This window comes from Lynx canadensis, chromosome B3, assembly GCF_007474595.2.
Source record: "Lynx canadensis isolate LIC74 chromosome B3, mLynCan4.pri.v2, whole genome shotgun sequence".
In the NCBI taxonomy this organism is placed as follows: Eukaryota; Metazoa; Chordata; class Mammalia; order Carnivora; family Felidae; genus Lynx; species Lynx canadensis.
This window is the reverse complement of record NC_044308.2, coordinates 43215653-43234553: the sequence shown is the minus strand read 5'-3', so window position 1 is coordinate 43234553 and position 18901 is coordinate 43215653. Positions and strand designations below refer to the sequence as shown.

The 18901-nt window shown below is 39.6% G+C and overlaps 1 non-coding gene across 1 annotated transcript; it reads right to left on the bottom strand.

Moving 5' to 3' along the window:
- Nucleotides 1-10699: 10699 nt before the first annotated feature.
- Nucleotides 10700-10806, bottom strand: LOC115517314. Its single transcript, XR_003969778.1, has one exon. It is a non-coding gene; the product is annotated as a U6 spliceosomal RNA (small nuclear RNA).
- Nucleotides 10807-18901: the final 8095 nt, after the last annotated feature.

The window sequence follows — 18901 nt, the reverse complement described above, 5'->3', positions numbered from 1 at the left end:
TCTTACTGTGTCTATTGTCAAACACAATTTTGTAAGTTTTGTGTAGCTACATTTTGTGTCTTGTTTATATAATCCTTCCCTACCCCAAGTCATAATGATGTTTTTCAATGTTTTCTTATACAGGACCTAAAGTTTCCGCTGCCCTCCATATTTAAGTCTTTAAACCACTTGGAACTTAGTCATGTATGGTGTGAGATAGGGATCTAATTTTACCTCCATATAAATAACGAATTGTCCCCACATCTTATGTTTTAACAGTCCATTTGCTCTCCTCTGATTAGTAATGCTATCTCTGTTAAATATCAATTTTCCATTTTTAATGGCTCTGTTGCTGTTTTATTGATCTATTCTCGTCTTTATACCTGCCATGCATTGTTTTTCTTAGTATACCTTTATAAAACATCTTAGTACCTAATAGGGCAAGCACCACTGACAACCCCAACCTTGTTCTTTTTTCCAAAATTGTATTGGCCACTTTGAGCTAGTATTGTTTTATGGTAGAAGGATCTTCTAAAATCTCTCTTAGGAGAGTGATGGTAATATTCTGAAAATTCCTTCTTCCTGCTTGGTCTCTGTTTCCTTCAAGTTGCTTATTTCTGTTTATTTGTGTCTTCATCTTCCATCTTAGAGGCTTTCCTTAGATGTCTTGTGTCATTATTGTCATCTTACATTTATGTTTAGATATTCCCTCTTGGGCAGTTCAGATCCTTGAGAATTGACCTTTTTAATCTCTGGGTTATACCTTCCAGGATGCCTTGCACTGTTTTGGAAAAAACTGGGGTGAGGGTAGGGGAATTGTTCTTGGCATTTAAATATCCATGTTTTCTTAATTGCCCCCATTTCAGTTCAGAACTCTCATCCTCAACTGTCCTGACTTCCCCTAAACTAGAGACTGTTTTACCCTTTTAAGTCTTTTATTGGGGTTGGGGAAGGACAGCAACTGGGCTGTCAGAGGAGCAGGGAAGGAGATCTGGAGATCTCAATGTTCCTTACACTTCCAGCCCAATGTCCTTAATTTTAACCTCTCCATACCCACTTCGTGAAGTTACTGATGGGATGAATTCCTGAGTCTTTTGGAGATTCTGTGAAATCATATAAATGCTTGGCAATTTCCTTTGCAGTTTTAGAATCAGTTTTCTGTTGTTTTATATGCCTTGCCCAAAAGCTTTCCAGCTTCCAGAATTCTATTGCTCTCTGATTATTCACCCCTGTATTTGTCTCCAGGTTACTTCTGATATCAATTCCACCGTACTGTAACCATTATTTTCTTAGCTCCAAAGACCTTATTTTACTATTTTTCAGATATTAATAAGTTTCTTCAAAGTTATTTTTAAATTATTTTGTATGTAATATGATAGTTTTTCTTCCAACTTGATTAGAAAGCTGTTAAATTCTTTTCTTTTTTGCTTTGAGCATTTTCCCAGAATATCTAATATACTTCACATATCTACACCTTGATGCTTGCAGGTAACTATTAAGTTATTACTAAGTGACACAATAAAGGTATCACCATAAGGCACTCTCAATATACAAACACAATATTTGTACAGCACTGCATCAGCTTTCTTTCTGGTCATTAATGTGTTATAAACAGCAACCAACTGGAGATTTATTAAATGAGAATAACCATGATGATGATAAAAGAGAGATGAAAGTAGAGAACATTACAGATGTCCTGATTTTCTAAAGGAGTGTTTCTTTAAGTGTGTTCCATGTAACTCCAATGCCATAATATATATGAGTAGGCACTCCTGAACAGAGGATTCTTGACTGAATTAATGTGGCAAATAATGGGTTAGGCAAATTTAAAATTTTTTTAAGTTTATTTATTTGTTTTGAGAGAGACAGAGACAGTGCAAGTGGGGGAGGGGCACAGAAAGACAGAGACAGAGAATCCCAAGCAGGCTGTGCACTGCCAGCTTGGAGTCCAATGTGGGGCTTGAACTCATGAAACCACGAGGTCATGACCTGAGCCTAAACCAAGAGTCAGACACTTAAATGACTGAGCCACCCAAGTGCCCCATGGATTAGGCAAATTTAAATAAGTTTCTTTAACAGAGGACTTCTCAGAGCCTTTAATATGCTTTCATGCATGGTACAGCATTTTCCAAACATAATCTCCATAAAATTCTTTTGTTTATAGGGCACCTTTTCATGACTCTTAGGACTCACTTTATATACAATGAGCTTTGTAACAGAGTATTCTCAGGTTTATTCTCAGGATTCTTTTGTTTGTTTGTATGTATTTGGTCATTGCTATCACTTATATTTTTAAAAATATACTCAGTCTCCAAGTCAGGACAATCATATGAAATATTAAGTATTTCTTAATCAGCAAGAGATGAAGGAGCAAGGCCCAACTCCTGTCATACCAACATGCTTTCTGATTAAGTGCAGGGCTCAGAATAAAATCACAGAGCACAAAGCAATAACTATGTAGTTCTTACTGTTGGTGGCAGGAAGATGCAGTGGAAATGTTTCCAGGGAGGATCCAGTGGGCCAGCCCACAATGGGGAGGGTCCAGAGTAATGTCAAGTCTAAGAGGGGAGTGTATGGGAAGGGGCAGACCGGAGTCATAGGATTCATCGCCAAGAATCCCATATCACCATTGAAAAGACACTTTAGCTAACAAGTCCCGAGCTGTGAGTAGCTAAGAAACAAGGTTGGACAAAATGAAACAAATAAGGATGTGGACTGTGAGTTATATAAGGGATGCAGGGTCTCATTATCATTGGGTTTCAGCTGGGAAACCTGGGATGAGTTGACTGGTTTAGAGTAATAGGACTGAATCAGGTAACAATTAACATAACTTAAAAAAAATTTGAAATAGCTCTATTCCCATATGATAGAAGAGGAACTCAGATCCTGGAAGACTAAATGACTTATCAAAGGTATACAAGTGAGCTGTGGAGCTTCCAAGAGAATACAGTTCCTGGACACTTAGTTCAACACTCTTGCTATTCTACCACCTTACTTTCTATCCATGCTTCTTTAGCATCTATGGAGCAATGGAATTCATTTAGATTTGCTAAGATCCTCATCCTGAGAGCCACTGTCTATTACCTATTGGGCTGCCAATGCAAAGCGACACACTCAAGGCCTAGAATCTTCCACCTGCAATCCGTGTTGATATAGACATGCTCCCTGGGATTCTGACACATGACATTCATCAACAGAAGGGCTGCCTATTTGGATGCCTAATGTATGTCACTTATATATGATAGAGACCAGTTTAGTTTCTAAACACACAACTAAACATACTCTCCTGGTGTTAACTTGTGTTCAGTGCAGTGCAGCCAAACCACCAGAAGCCACAGCACCCTGATGGAAAGCTGATGTGCAGAGATGCTGACATAATGAGGTCTGAGGCCATCATCCCTGGTGCTACACACAGATGGGCAATTCTGCTTTAATAACTCTGGTAGTTGCACAGACATCAGCTTGAAAAGGTTGACTTCCTGGCCCTGAGTGTCCCCCATCACTTAGTCATGTGGGCCTTGGAATCTTGGGTAACATGCAGGCCTCTGTGATGTGGGTCCTGTGCACTACCGAAAATCAACTGAGACCTTCTGATTTTCTCTGGGTGTCTCAGTATTCTCCAAACACATCACCCTGAGAGGCCATTCTGCTTCATCCTGTTGGTGCTCCTTGCCTAGAATGCTTCTGTTCTTGTAAGCCAAGCCCCAAACTCCATTTCCTTCCACTCTACCTCCATGCATCTAGTCAGTGCCCTCGACTTTTCAGATCAGTCCAACAAAGCAGATTTGAAAGAAAAATTATTGATCACTTTTGGAAAAGCGCCTTGAAACATTTCTACTGTTTTCAAGGGAGAAAGAGCAGCAGGGCCCCTATGCATGATCAGTTGTACCTGCTTAATTAGAATAAATATTCTCCTTCTGATTCCTTGTTCTTTAGGTTCACACCATTCTTGCCACCCCCCCTTTTAAATTAAATGTAAAAATGACATAGCAATCAAAACTCTGCAAATAATTTTTTAAAGGCACAAAGTCAACACCCTAGGTTTTCTTTTTTTTTAATTTCCCTGTCTTTCCTTATTCACATATTTCATATTTTATATAAGAATACCCATAGTGTAAGAATGATTGTACATTATTTTTTAGTAGTCTATTATGGAATATTTCTTCACATATAATTTTTCTCAATGTTGACGGCTACTTGATATTCCACAAAGTTGATGGATCAATCACAATGTTTATAGAGGACAGAGTCACTTTATTAAACGTGTGACATTTCACTAGATGTGCTAGATGCCCATAATTGAGGCAGACATATTAAACATCTTTTCCTCATGTTAGATTTTCAAAATGGATGAAATGAAAAGGAAAACAAGTTAGGTAAGAGGGCGAGATTCAGTGGCTAGCAATTGCAGATCAAAACCTAGGCACCAAGAACTTTGGGTGGGGTCTATGGAGTCAGAGTTTAGGGTTAACTAGAGGCAGGAGAAGGGAAAGCCCGAGAGTGAGGTATTCAGTAATGCACAAGACCCAAAGGGTCAAAACAAAGGTCTACAGTGTCCCAGTGATTCAACAAGGTAATAACTTACATGGTCAGATGTTATTCTATCGAGGATGTTTGCTCTTTCTCCCACTCACTCTTCTTGCTATGTTTGGGTGCTCTTGATATCATCAGGAGTGGGGTTGCTTAACTTGTAGTACTTGTGGCTAAGGCAACTTTATGCATATTTGCTGTGTCCTGACTAAAGCATGGGTCAGAGGGGTGGAATTATAAGGATGTGCCCTGGAATTAGAAGTTCATGCCCTGCCCACGAGTGTCTCCTCTGCTCATGATGGTCCGTCCCTCCTGGAAGGAGGAGATGGGGAGCCATAATCAGAATGGACCAAGGATGGGCACTTGACCTAAAGCCAATTTAATGCACGATCTGTAGAAGCAAATTTGACCAATCAGACTTATCCTCTAGGATGTTTATCTTTTGGAGACTGAGAGACTGTTAATGAAGCCTGAATGTAAAAGAAATTGCAACTAAATGTGACGGAAATAAAAACAGAGCAGGCATCCTCATGAAAGAATAGTGAGTAGAGAAGAAAAGCTCTTCTCCAAAGATAGTACAGTTTGTGACTTTGTTATTGCCTACTTCTTCAACTTTTCCTGGATTAGCATAAACCTGTATCTTTTCATTTAATCTCTTTTTCCCTCCCAGAGGCACCTCAACAAGTCTGTTTCTTCTAACTAAAAGATTACTGTATCAAAGATCCTAACACTGAAGTCCCAATAAATAAATTCCTCAGAAATCCCATATGAGGTTTCCTTTAAGTCATATCTCCAATGTGTAAAAAATTTGGCAAGAAAAGCCAAAATGGCTCGCTGCCTACCTTTACAGGCAGACAATTAAACCAATTAAAGAGTGAAGTACGGTATGCCTTTTGCCTTCAAGGTCAGGCCTTGACTCACTAGAACCTTGGCAAAGTCTTGCAGTCTGGAGGGAGTAAGAAATCATCCCCGTGGATGACAGACTTCTAAGCAGATGGCTAGTAAATCAAGGTCCTGATGTGAAATGTTGATGCTTTTTAGCCCAGGAAGATGTGGGTGAAATATTACCAAGTTAATCACGTAGAGTGAGCCACTGGTCACTGTCCTTAAGGAAAAAGATCATTCATTGTGAGATGAGATCCTAATTGCAATGAGCAGGATCATAAAACCAATTTAGAGCCCCAAGGCCAGTGGGATAGAAATGAGTTATAATTAAGGAGACATCATTTGTATTTACAAAAGCGCTTAAACAAGAAACTCCTTATTTTGGTGAATGGACTATGTATCCTGGATGTGCATCAAAGAGGAGAGTACCTTACTCCAGGAATGGTACTATTAGATTTGTGTCATTAAACTTCTAATTACAATGATGGGTACCTCAATGTATCCCCAATAACTGTCATACAGTTTTTTAAAAAAGCACAGATTTGGAAAGCTGTGTCCAAACAGCAGGTCTGTGAATGTCGGCTGTGGGCTTTGAGTCAATCAATTCTCCTTTCTTTGTCTAACAAAGGGGACTCAGGATTCCTACTCTTCAGGGTGGGATACTGTCTCCCAGTTGGTTTCCCTTTGGGGTAGAATCAAGTAAGAACGTCCTGGCTGATTTTTGCTTGGAGAGATGCTTCAATGGCAAACGCCCACATTCTCGAGAGCCCTGGACGATTAGTGACAGTGCCTGTGGTGACTCTGGCATCTGGTCCATAGATATACACCATTTCTAGATCCACCTATGATCTAGAAATGTCCATGACAACCAGTGTCTTTCAGGCAAAGACCAAAGCTAGTTGTTTAGAAATCGCCAGACTGTTTCATTTCTTTGTGGGTCATTTTAACATACCTCATTTCACTCCGTCCTCACGGCAAACTTTTGAGATGTATGTGCTTATTTGCCAAATGAAGGAACTGACGTTCTGAAAGGTGAGGCAAGCTGCCCAAGGTCACGCGACACAAGTAGCGGAGCTAGGAGCTGAACCACTCATCAGATTACAGGGTGCACACTCTTCCCATAATCCCATGGAAATTCTGCCAAGTGAGCTGGCAGCACGGTACTTCTCCCTCAGCCACTGCAGGCTGCCCGCACTGCTGTCCTCACAGTTTGTCCTAGTTCAGTGCCTCTCAAACATCAAAGTGCATACAAATCACCTGGGGCTATTAAATTGCAGAGCCTTATTCAGGAGGTCTGGAGTGGAGCCCGAGCTACAAGTGCTCAGGTGGTCCCTATGCTGCTAGTTAGCTGACCACACTTTGAGTAGCAAAATTCTAGCTGACACCCAGCCCTTCCAAATTATGCACTGGATTCTGAATAGGACCTCTTTTCAAAGCTCAGTACCTTCCCCTCTCTCACTGAGTAGTTAGTGGCCAGATCTCTGAAGCCATCCCAAGTAGTTCTTAATGAAATTAAAACCAGACTGACATCTCTAATACTCTCCAGCTGTTATCCAGTGTGTACCATTAGGGTAATTGTGTGGGAGAGCTGAGAGTTGAAGCTAAAACAATAATCTAACCAGGGTCTATTTAAAGCTACAGACAACACTTGGTTAGTAAGGTAAGGAAATTTAAGGTGCAATTGTAGAGTGCAGGCAATAGTAGCTGCAGCAGTAGAATCATTAATTGAGTACCTTTTATATTTTAAGTTCTGTCTACATTTTCTGGGTAATTCTTACAGCAGGTCAGCAAGAAAGAGACTATAAATATTTATTCACACTCTACTTTCCAACAAAAGTCTAAAGCAATGTCCAAGAATATCTAACATAAGACACACGAGCACAAGTTTACATGTAGGTACAAGAAGAAAAAATCTGGGGGTAACACAGTAGAGCCAGAAATCTGGCTCTCAAAGAGCACATAATGATGGCATGCCTTTAGGGATAAGCCATACTTAGTTCTCAACTTTCCAGAAGCCAACAGGAAAAGAGGAATCTGGTCAGGTGAACAACTCACCGTGACCATATAATTATAAAATCAATTTTCAAACCCCCTTAACACCCAGATCATGTGAGGAGATCTCCTATGGCCTCTCCTACAGAAGATATGGTGTGCTCTGGTGATGAATGACTTTTTCAACAGTTACTCAGAACAGACCCGAGGATGGCTTTTACAGAGTTATGTTTACAGAGATCCCCAGGGGAAGCTGATGCATCAAAACCAAGCACAATTCAGAAGTGCAGTCTTTCTGGGACAAATGTGACATGGTCTAGTACCTAGCATTTGGCTGCTCTGGTTTGATTCAGAACTATAGCTTGGACAACTTGGAGAAATGGAAGTGTTGTATTTTTCAAGAAACCCCTCTCATTGTCAACCTTCAATGCCATTTTCCTAGCTCAGCCTTGGAAGGTGCTAAGTAACAGTGGGTTAGAGATTGCTCCAACAGCAGGGAATGATAGTTGACTGTAGATTCACATAAGTTAACTGAAAACTGGGCACAGTTGATTAACAAGGACACAACTAGAATAAAATCCTTCCCAGCCCCACTCTGAGATGAGTAAACTTCAGGGAATATTCTTATCAGGTATAGAATTATTCTCTATAAGTGCTCTTCTGATTCCAGATAGTTGAATGATGAGGACTTAAATTATACTTCACATGGCAAGGAAGCAGCCTAAATGTTCACGGCTAGATAAATGGATATAAAGACGTGGTTATATATGTATACCAATCTGTCTATCCATCTATCTATCTATCCATCCATCTATATCAGGGAATATTATTCAGCCATAGAAAGGATAAAACAGTTTTACTTTGAAAAAATTGAAGGCATTGTAACTGATCTTCACTTGGCTAAAAGAAAATCTCAATAAGACACTGATAGAATACTTATATTTGGGCAGTTATTTCTTCTAAAAAATTATTTGTGAAACATATAACATTCATCCATTCACTGAACCAATGCATATCTGGGGATACCTGTCATGTACGAGATATACTTTGGAGAGTAAAACACAGTCACTGTCCAAATGGAGGTGGAAGACCAGTTGGGAGACCCAACAGTCACATAACCACCTAATCCCACAAAAGGTCTTCATGATCAAGATATTAAGATTCTCCAGTTTTTTTCAAACATTCAGTATAAATTTGATGGTGTCCATCATGATTCCATATAGGGGATATGATGCTAAATGACACACAAATAAAAAGTGCTAAGTGCCAGGAGGAAAATAACAAGAGTGTGTCTATGAGAGAGACTAAGGGTGGGGATGGTACACAAGGAGGAAGGGAAGGGGTCTCCAAAAAAGTGGTGAGATCAATAGGATGAGAAACTCTAAACATGGGTGGATCAGGGAAGAGCATTCTGAATGCAAAATCCCTGAAGCTGGAGAAAGCATGCTACTTAGAAGGACAGGCAACATGCAACTAAATAAAGGGTCACATCTTACGGGATTGGTCTCTACCATGCAGTTATGACTAGAAATGTCAACCAAAATAATTGATTTCAGAGTAGTTGATCCATAGCTCTTCCTCTTTGCAATAATTATTCAGCAAGGCCATTTGGACACTCCTCGTTTGACATAATAAAACCCTATCACTTACGTGTAAGGTGATGCATGACTTTCTCTTCTCTATAGCGGGGCATGTGCATTCTGCTTATCCAAAATGGATATCAGATCTCTAAGAAACGTGTTAAAAAACAATGGATGTTCTGGTAGATTATGTGGCTTCTCTGAAGCCTCAGAGCCTTTTATTTATTTATTTATTTATTTATTTATTTATTTATTTATTTATTCAATATCTGAAGTTTGTTGTCAAATTGGTTTCCATACAACACCCAGTGCTCATCCCAAAAGGTGCCCTCCTCAATACTCATCAACCACCCTCCCCTCCCTCCCACCCCCCATCAACCCTCAGTTTGTTCTCAGTTTTTAAGAGTCTTATGCTTTGGCTCTCTCCCAATCTAACTTCTTTTTTTTTTCCCTTCCCCTCCCCCATGGGTTTCTGTTAAGTTTCTCATGATCCACATAAGAGTGAAACCATATGGTATCTGTCTTTCTCTGTATGGCTTATTTCACTTAGCATCACACTCTCCAGTTCCATCCATGTTGCTACAAAGGGCCATATTGCATTCTTTCTCATTGCCACGTAGTACTCCATTGTGTATATAAACCACAATTTCTTTATCCATTCATCAGTCGATGGACATTTAGGCTCTTTCCATAATTTGGCTATTGTTGAGAGTGCTGCTATAAACATTGGGGTACAAGTGCCCCTATGCATCAGTACTCCTGTATCCCTTGGGTAAATTCCTAGTAGTGCTACTGCTGGGTCATAGGGTAGGTCTATTTTTAATTTTTTGAGGAACCTCCACACTGTTTTCCAGAGTGGCTGCACCAGTTTGCACTCCCACCAACAGTGCAAGAGGGTTCCCGTTTCTCCACATCCTCGCCAGCATCTATAGTCTCCTGATTTGTTCATTTTGGCCACTCTGACTGGCGTGAGGTGGTATCTGAGTGTGGTTTTGATTTGTATTTCCCTGATAAGGAGCGACGTTGAGCATCTTTTCATGTGCCTGTTGGCCATCTGGATGTCTTCTTTAGAGAAGTGTCTATTCATGTTTTCTGCCCATTTCTTCACTGGATTATTTGTTTTTCGGGTGTGGAGTTTGGTGAGTTCTTTATAGATTTTGGATACTAACCCTTTGTCCGATATGTCATTTGCAAATATCTTTTCCCATTCTGTTGGTTGCCTTTTAGTTTTGTTGGTTGTTTCCTTTGCTGTGCAGAAGCTTTTTATCTTCATAAGGTCCCAGTAGTTCATTTTTGCTTTTAATTCCCTTGCCTTTGGGCATGTGTCAAGTAAGAAATTGCTACGGCTGAGGTCAGAGAGGTTTTTTCCTGCTTTTTCCTCTAGGGTTTTGATGGTTTCCTGTCTCACATTCAGGTCCTTTATCCATTTTGAGTTTGTTTTTGTGAATGGTGTGAGAAAGTGGTCTAGTTTCAATCTTCTGCATGTTGCTGTCCAGTTCTCCCAGCACCATTTGTTAAAGAGACTGTCTTTTTTCCATTGGATGTTCTTTCCTGCTTTGTCAAAGATTAGTTGGCCATATGTTTGTGGGTCTAGTTCTGGGGTTTCTATTCTATTCCATTGGTCTATGTGTCTGTTTTTGTGCCAATACCATGCTGTCTTGATGATGACAGCTTTGTAGTAGAGGCTAAAGTCTGGGATTGTGATGCCTCCTGCTTTGGTCTTCTTCTTCAAAAAAAATATGGAACGCTTCACGAATTTGCATGTCATCCTTGCGCAGGGGCCATGCTAATCTTCTCTGTATCGTTCCAATTTTAGTATATGTGCTGCCGAAGCGAGCACTCTCACAGCCTTTTAAATGGAAGCCACAGGATCTGAAACACCAATTTCTCCAGAGCCTAGACCTTTGCTTCTACAGAATATGGAGTATTAGAGCTGGAAGACATCTGGGGGGTCAACTTTAGGCCAACTCTTACTTAGAAAATTTTTTTAATGTTTTTCTTTTATTTTTGAGAGAGAGACAGAGTGCAAGTGGGGGAGGGGCAGAGAGAGAGGGAGACACAGAATCCAAAGCAGGCTCCAGGCTCTGAGCTGTCAGCGCAGAGCCCCACACAGGGCTTGAACTCACAGACTGTGTGATCGTGACCTGAGCCAAAGTCAGATGCCCAACTGACAAGCCACCCAGGTGCCTCAGGCCAACTCTTATTTAAATGAATTATTTCCCTTGGGAGCTCTGAAGAAGGATAACTCAGATATTGGTACTTTTAGCCCTGTCCTGGAATATCAGCCTTAAGGGAAGCCCCACAGGTTCTCATCACAAGCATGCAACCCATTCTACTAATTACCACCCCAGAAAAAATAATTACATTGTGCCCTAATTCACCATACAAATGCCTACTTTCCCTCAAGACTGCAACTCCACAGGGCAGGGAGGTTTCCTGCACAGCAATTCTCCCCCCCCTCCACCTCCCCTTTGGCCATCTAGATTCCAGCGTTCCTTCTCTACTTCTTTTCTTTTGCAAAAATTTCTGCTTCTCACTCCCTCCACCTTATTAATCAGACAAGACCCCAGCTTCTGGTGAACTCTACCTTCTCCTTCTCTGAGCTTGTACCCGGGCTGCTGAATGTGGATAGAAAAATGCAATATAGCTGTAAGAGTCACTTTAAATTCATGATCCCCAGCTTCAAATGGACACTCAAAAAGTGCCCAGCAGGCTTTTTATTTTTCTTTTGTTGATTTACTTACCTATTCCCTGAGAGGGCTATTTTATACCTCCTTTTCTCTCCTGAAGCCTCCTACATTCCTTCCTCTCTACTCTCAGATGATGACTTCTCATTTCATGGATAAAATTGAAAAATCATCTTCCTTTCACCAAACCTGCAATCTTCATTGGGGCCCATTTTCTCTTTCTTTGGTCTGGCTAAAATGGAAAAAGTGCCCTTCAGCCTATCAAAGTCCAATCGCTTCTACATGCACCCTGGATTTCCTCCCCTCAATCACTGTCCTCCCTCGGATGTTCCCTCTTTACACATTATCAGTCTTCTCTCTCTTACTGGATCAGCACTACCAATAAACAAACATGCTGTATTATCTCCTATATTTGTGAAAAGCAAACAGAACAAAATAAAAAGTCTCTACTGACCTCATAGCTCTTTCCACGTATCACCTCATTTCTTGACTTCATAGCCTAAGTCTTCACAAATATAGTTGTCCACACAGTGGTCTCACACTAACTTTTCCCACTTCAGTCTGGCTTTTGCCCCCTTCCCCTCACCAATGATTTCCACTGGAAAAGTACATGCCAGTTTCCAAAGACTTGCAGGATGCCAAATCAAATGGAGAACTTCAATCCTCATCTTGTTTAGTTTCTCAGTAGCAGTCAACCAATCCTTCAAATGCTCCCTCTCTGACTCATCAAACGATACTCATTCTTCCCTATCTGTGACCTCCAGGTTACAGTGTCCTCAGGACTCAATCTTAACTCCTTTCCACTTGCCATGACCAATCTCATGCAGTCCAGTGGCTTGTGGCTTTTCAAAACTGGTTTTAATTTTTATCAAAGAAGCATATGCACAGAGTTAAAAAGCCAAACAATACTGATAAATGCCTATTAATATTTTTCTCCCCAAATCAAAATCATCAGACAATCTGACAGTTCCATATCTTTCCCTGGAGTTTTACCTCCTTAGCATCTGCCCTTCTGCATCAACCCAACCTGATTCTCCAGCACAGGTGACATCTCATGACTCCCCTTCACCACTCTCCTGTGCTGTGTGAAATCTTCTCTGGATCCCTTTCTCTTTCTTGGTTTACAACCTTACTTTGCTAAAGACTATTCTTCAATAGCTTTTTCTTTTCTTTAACTGAAGTATAGTTGACAACATTCAATACCTTTTTAAGAAAGACTATACCCATTTGAATCCTTGTAATTAGGGATTTATTATATCTTCATTCTTTGGGTTAATAATATACCTAGAATCTTATTCTATGTGAAAAATCATATCCAATCAAAATTTTGAAACAGTGCTCCATTTTCTTCTAATTTTCAGTGTTGCTGTTGAAAAGTCCAATGTCATCTTGATTATTTTTACTTTGTATGTCATTATCTTTTCTGTCTAGAAGATTTTAGGATCTTCTGTCTGTCTCTGAGCTCTATTTTTCACCATGGAAAATACCAGGTCTTTTTTCATTTATTGTGCTGAGCACTCAATGGTGCCTTTTACACTCAAGAAATGTGTCTTTTAATTTGGCAACTTTTTAATTAATCGAATTAGTTGGATAGTGAGTTTCTTAACATTAATCTTCTGATTATCTTCTCTTTTCTTGCCTATTATCTATCTTTTTAGCTGTTGCTTTTATATGATCTGTGAGACTTCCTCTAATTCATCTTTCAACTGTTCTGTTTTTAAAAATTTGATTGTCAAATTACAATTTCAAAAATTCTTACTTATTTCCTGTTCCTTTTTCATAGCATCCTGTCCTTTGTTATGTATATCATACCACCTCTCACCATTCTAAGAATATTAATTATCATTTGATCTTGAGGTTCTTTCCCCTGCTTCTCCCTTTTTTAGATTGTATTATTCTTTTCTTTCATTTTGGAGATATTCTGAAGATGTCTGCTCTTTTTGTTTATTTATATTCAAAACTAGTTAATAAAAGCTGCTTGCAAGCTTTATGAGCTTGGTGGGACTTACCACTTGGTGTATTTTATTGCAAATTGCAAAAGCTAGATGTTTTTTACATTTCTGGAATCTGTTAAGATCTTTTCTACCTCAGAGGCTTTGGACATCAGGATTTATCTAGAATGTTCATGCGTGCGTGCGTGCACACACACACACTTGTTTGAAGTCTTCTTATCCTTTAGATCTTGGCTTGTATATCATTTCTTCATAGGGGCTTTCTCTGACCATCTTATCTAAATAAAATAGCTTTCCATTATTCTCTCCCTATTTTCTTCCTCTATAATATTCACCACTATTTAATTTATATAATTGGTGGATTTAGGTATTATGTAATTGAGTACTTTCCTGTCTATTTCCTACTGTCTGACAATAAACTCTGTGTGGGCAAGGACCATTTCTATTTTTGTCAATGCTCTCATATCAGGGCTTAGCATTGGAATACAGCATGCTCAATAAATATTTATCCAATTAATCAATAAGTGAATGGATGGGTTAATGAATAGATATTCTAGGTTTTGGGTCAATCTCAGAATAAGTAGTTCTGTAATCTTAGGCAAGTCACTTAACCTTTATAAACTTTGTTCTATTTAGCTTCTTCACCCTCAAAGTAACAGTGCTTATCCCACCAACAGATGAATTTATGATGTATTTCCACCAATGAAATAATTGATGTATAAGTGCTTAGTAAAAAAGCTTGTATAAATATGAGATATTATAAAAACTGAATGTGGCTTACTCTGTCTTTTCTTATTTGTTTCCTCTTTTCATATTGAAACCTCAATTTAACACTTCAGGGATCATACCTTGAGAGCACCTTCTAAGTGGTGTTGTTATTAAGAGTTCTTTTTAGAACCAAATTAACTAAACTCTTAGACGTGATTCAAATCAGACATACCTTAGTCAGACTCCTGAGCAAACAATATCATAAGAAGGTTCCAGTTTCTAGTTCCATGAAGGGAAATGAGCAGTGTCAACTCATGTTCTACATTCAAGTACGGGATGGAAGAGATAATAGAAATTTCTGTTCAGGCATAAGGATTAAATCATCCCTATGTTTGTACCATAATTGTCATATAATATTTGTCAAACTAACCAAAAATAATGATACCTTATTTTAGTAAGTGCACGGGAAAACTAGAAGGCTTTTTCATTGCTGATAGAAATGTAAATTGATATAATCCTTCCAGAAAGTTATTTCAAAATACACACGGCATGCCTTAAAGGTATTTATATTTTTGGTATCATAATTGTTCTTCTGAGAAATTATCCTAAGAGACCAAAACTTAGAAAATGTTATATATCCAAAATTATTTCAAGTATTAGATGTTTAAGCTATTAGAGACATGAGTATTTCCAATAATATATCAAAGGTTAAGTAAATTCATGGTGCTCATTTGGTAGAACATTATACAGCTACAAAAATGAATATTATAAAAGCTATAGGGTGGGGCACATGGGTGGCTCAGTTGGTTAAGCCTCCAACTTTGGCTCAGGTCATGATCTCATGGTTCCTGAGTTTGAGTCCTGCATCGGGCTCTGTGCTGACAGCTTAGAGCCTGGAGCCTGCTTTGAATTCTGTGTCTCCCTCTCTCTCTGCCCCTCCCTCACTTGTGCTCTGTCTCTCTCTCTCAAAAATAAATAAACATTAAAAAAAATTTTTTTAGGGGCACCTGGGTGGCTCAGTTGGTTAAACATCTGACTTCAGCTCAGGTCATGATCTCATACTCCGTGAGTTCAAGCCTCGCGTAGGGTTCTGTGCTGACACAGGAGAGCCTGGAGCCTGCTTCAGATTCTGTGTCTCCCTCCCTCTCTGCTCCTCCTCTGCTCATGCTCTCTCTCTCTCTCTCTCTCAAAAAATTTTTTAAAGCTATAGGGCAACATGGAGGAATATTTATGATATAGATTATGATACCAAATTGCATATATACTTTGTTACTGATTTTAAAATGTTTACATTAAAAGAACATCTAAGTAAACATGACAAAATGCATTCTATTTAAATGGTGACATAATGGAGGAAATGTTTTCTCATGAGTACCTGAGGATTAGTCATTTGTTCAAATTCAAAAGGATCTACTGAAAAACTAGGATGGAGAAGGGAAAATCAGCTTCAACTAGATGTTAAGCTTCTTAAAACTAAACAGGAATCCTCTTGCACTGTTGGTGGGAATGCAAACTGGTGCAGCCGCTCTGGAAAACAGTGTGGAGGTTCCTCAAAAAATTAGAGGGGCGCCTGGGTGGCGCAGTCGGTTAAGCGTCCGACTTCAGCCAGGTCACAATCTCGCGGTCCGGGAGTTCGAGCCCCGCGTCAGGCTCTGGGCTGATGGCTCAGAGCCTGGAGCCTGTTTCCCATTCTGTGTCTCCCTCTCTCTCTGCCCCTCGCCCGTTCATGCTCTGTCTCTCTCTGTCCCAAAAATAAATAAAACGTTGAAAAAAAAATTAAAAAAAAATTAGAAATAGATCTACCCTATGACCCAGCAACAGCACTGCTAGGAATTTACCCAAGGGATACAGGAGTGCTGATGCACAGCGGTATTTGTACCCCAATGTTTATAGCAGCACTCTCAACAATAGCCAAATTATGGAAAGAGCCTAAATGTCCATCAACTGATGAATGGATAAAGAAATTGTGGTTTATATATACAATAGAATACTATTTGGCAATGAGAAAGAATGAAATCCTGCCATTTGCAGCAACGTGGATGGAACCAGAGGGTATTATGCTAAGTGAAATAAGTCAGTCAGAGAAAGATAGATATCATATGTTTTCACTCATATGTGGAACTTGAGAAACAACAGAGGACCATGGGGAAGGGAAGAGGAAAAATAGTTTCAGAGAGGGAGGGAGGCAAACCCATAAGAAACTCTTAAATACAGAGAACAAACTGAGGGTTGATGCATCGGTGGGGGCGGGGAAAGAGGAAAATGGGTGATGGGCATTGAGGAGGGCATTCGTTAGGATAAGCACTGGGTGTTGTATGTAAGCGATGAATCACGGGAATTTATCCACCAAACCAAGAGCACACTGTATACGCTGTATGTTCGCTAACTTGACAATAAGTTATATTTAAAAAAAAACAAAAACAAAAAAACAAAAACCTAAGACATTGCTCTGACTTTTCTTATACTCCCGACAAGGCCTACGCCTTGGACTGGGCACACGGTAAACACAGCTCTGATTAACAAATGTACACTCGGGGCGCCTGGGTGGCGCAGTCGGTTAAGCGTCCGACTTCAGCCAGGTCACGATCTCGCGGTCCGTGAGTTGGAGCCCCGCGTCGGGCTCTGGGCTGATGGCTCAGAGCCTGGAGCCTGTTTCCCATTCTGTGTCTCCCTCTCTCTCTGCCCCTCCCCCGTTCATGCTCTGTCTCTCTCTGTCCCAAAAATAAATAAACGTTGAAAAAAAAAAAATTAAAAAAAAAAAAAAAAAAAAAAGATTCTCCTAATGGAGAATCTTAAAAAAAAAAAAAACAAAAAACAAAAAAACAAAAAAAAAAAACTAATGTACACTCTATTCACCTTCCTTGGCTCTGGTTCCAGTTCTGAGGCTTTCTAATTCTTGCATGTTGTAGGAATGAACATTAACGAGGAAGCAAACAGGCCTCTTTCTTTTATGAGCACCTCATCATGTAGTGGACTGAAGCAGCTGTCTCTAGCTCAGGGATCAATAAACTTTTCTATAAAAGACCAGATAGTAATTATTTTGGAATTTTTAGACTATGGGATCTTTATTTCCAGTAAATTTTCATACAGAGCAAATGAATGGGCATGTACTCTAATAAAACTTTATTTACAAAAAACAAGTGACAGTTTGCTAATCCCCACTAATATATTTTCTTTTCCATGTAGCTTTGATGCCTCCGTTTGTCATCACTGTTCAGTTAGTTCCAAGTGTTCCTCACTTTTTTAAATAGCTCCACCTCCACTCATCATTAAGTTAATTTAGTGTCATATCCTGAATACATCCTCTGGAGCCTTGCTTTTCAAAGACTAATCAACTGACCTGCAATATTGGCATTACTGGGAAGCTGGTTAAAAATGAGAATCTAGGGGCACCTGGGTGGCTCAATCGGTTAAGTGTCCAACTTTGGCTCAGGTCATGATCTCACTGTTTGTGATTTCAAGCCCCGTGTCAGGCTCTATGCTGACAGTTCTGAGCCTGGAACCTGCTTCAGATTCTTTGTCTCCCTCTCTCTCTTCCCCTGCTCTGCTTGTGTTTTGTCCATCTCAAAAATAAATAAACCTTAAATATTTTCGTTATCTCAGAAATAAATAAACCTTAAAACAAATTAAAAAAAAAAAAAGAGAGAATCTAGGGCCCTACTCTTGATGCAATGAGTCAACATCCATGTTTTAACAAGCTTCTGAGGCAATTTATTTGCATATTATACCCTGAGAAGCTTTATTCTAGAGGACAAAACACAGTGGCCTGTGTAGAGCTCCCTATAATAGCAGTAATGCTCTGTGGTTCTTTGAATAAGTTAAATTAGAGAGGCAAGTCAGTGTGTCATCTCACCTGGTCTCCCTCTTGGATGACTCCTCAACTTCTCTGTACCTCCACTAAGGCTGGCAAAAGTCTACTGACAAATGACAATGCTAGGGGCTTTTATTTTCTTCCCAAATATAGGGCCCATAATTCTATCCTGTCAAAGGCTGAACTCATCTGTATGACAATACTTTCACATTCTCTTTATGTGGCTCTCCAACAAGGTACTGTCTCTGAAATAAAGAGAGCTGGGGATCTTTCTGTCTCTGTCCCATGAAACTTCTGGAATGGCTCTCTGCCATATGCTTCTCTCCTAGATTCTCTCTTCCTTGGAACTTTCTCTTGGTTTCTCACACATGGGGTTTCTCCAAATTGGTGCCATTTTCTTAGGCAGCCTTGTCCCTCTATACCTATAGAAATTCTTGATCACAGCCTTGGCTTTAGTCTTGCCATTTCTTCCTCTTGTGGCTTTGATGCCCTAGGCTTGCATTCTCTTCAGGTTCCCATGCCTCTGGACAATAGATATAAATAATGGCAAAGCATGGTTTTTTTTCCCTTCATTTTCTCTTGTTTCTCAAGTACACTTGTACATCACACCTTCAAACCACTCTCTGTCCTAGGATGACAAAAGTTTTCATTCATTCAATATATAATGTGTTGAATGGCTTATATGGCAGGTAATGTGTTAAGTTCTGGGAAGGCAGAGGTATTAACATATAATATTTTCCCTAAATAACACCCTGTATTTCACTGAAATCATGAGTA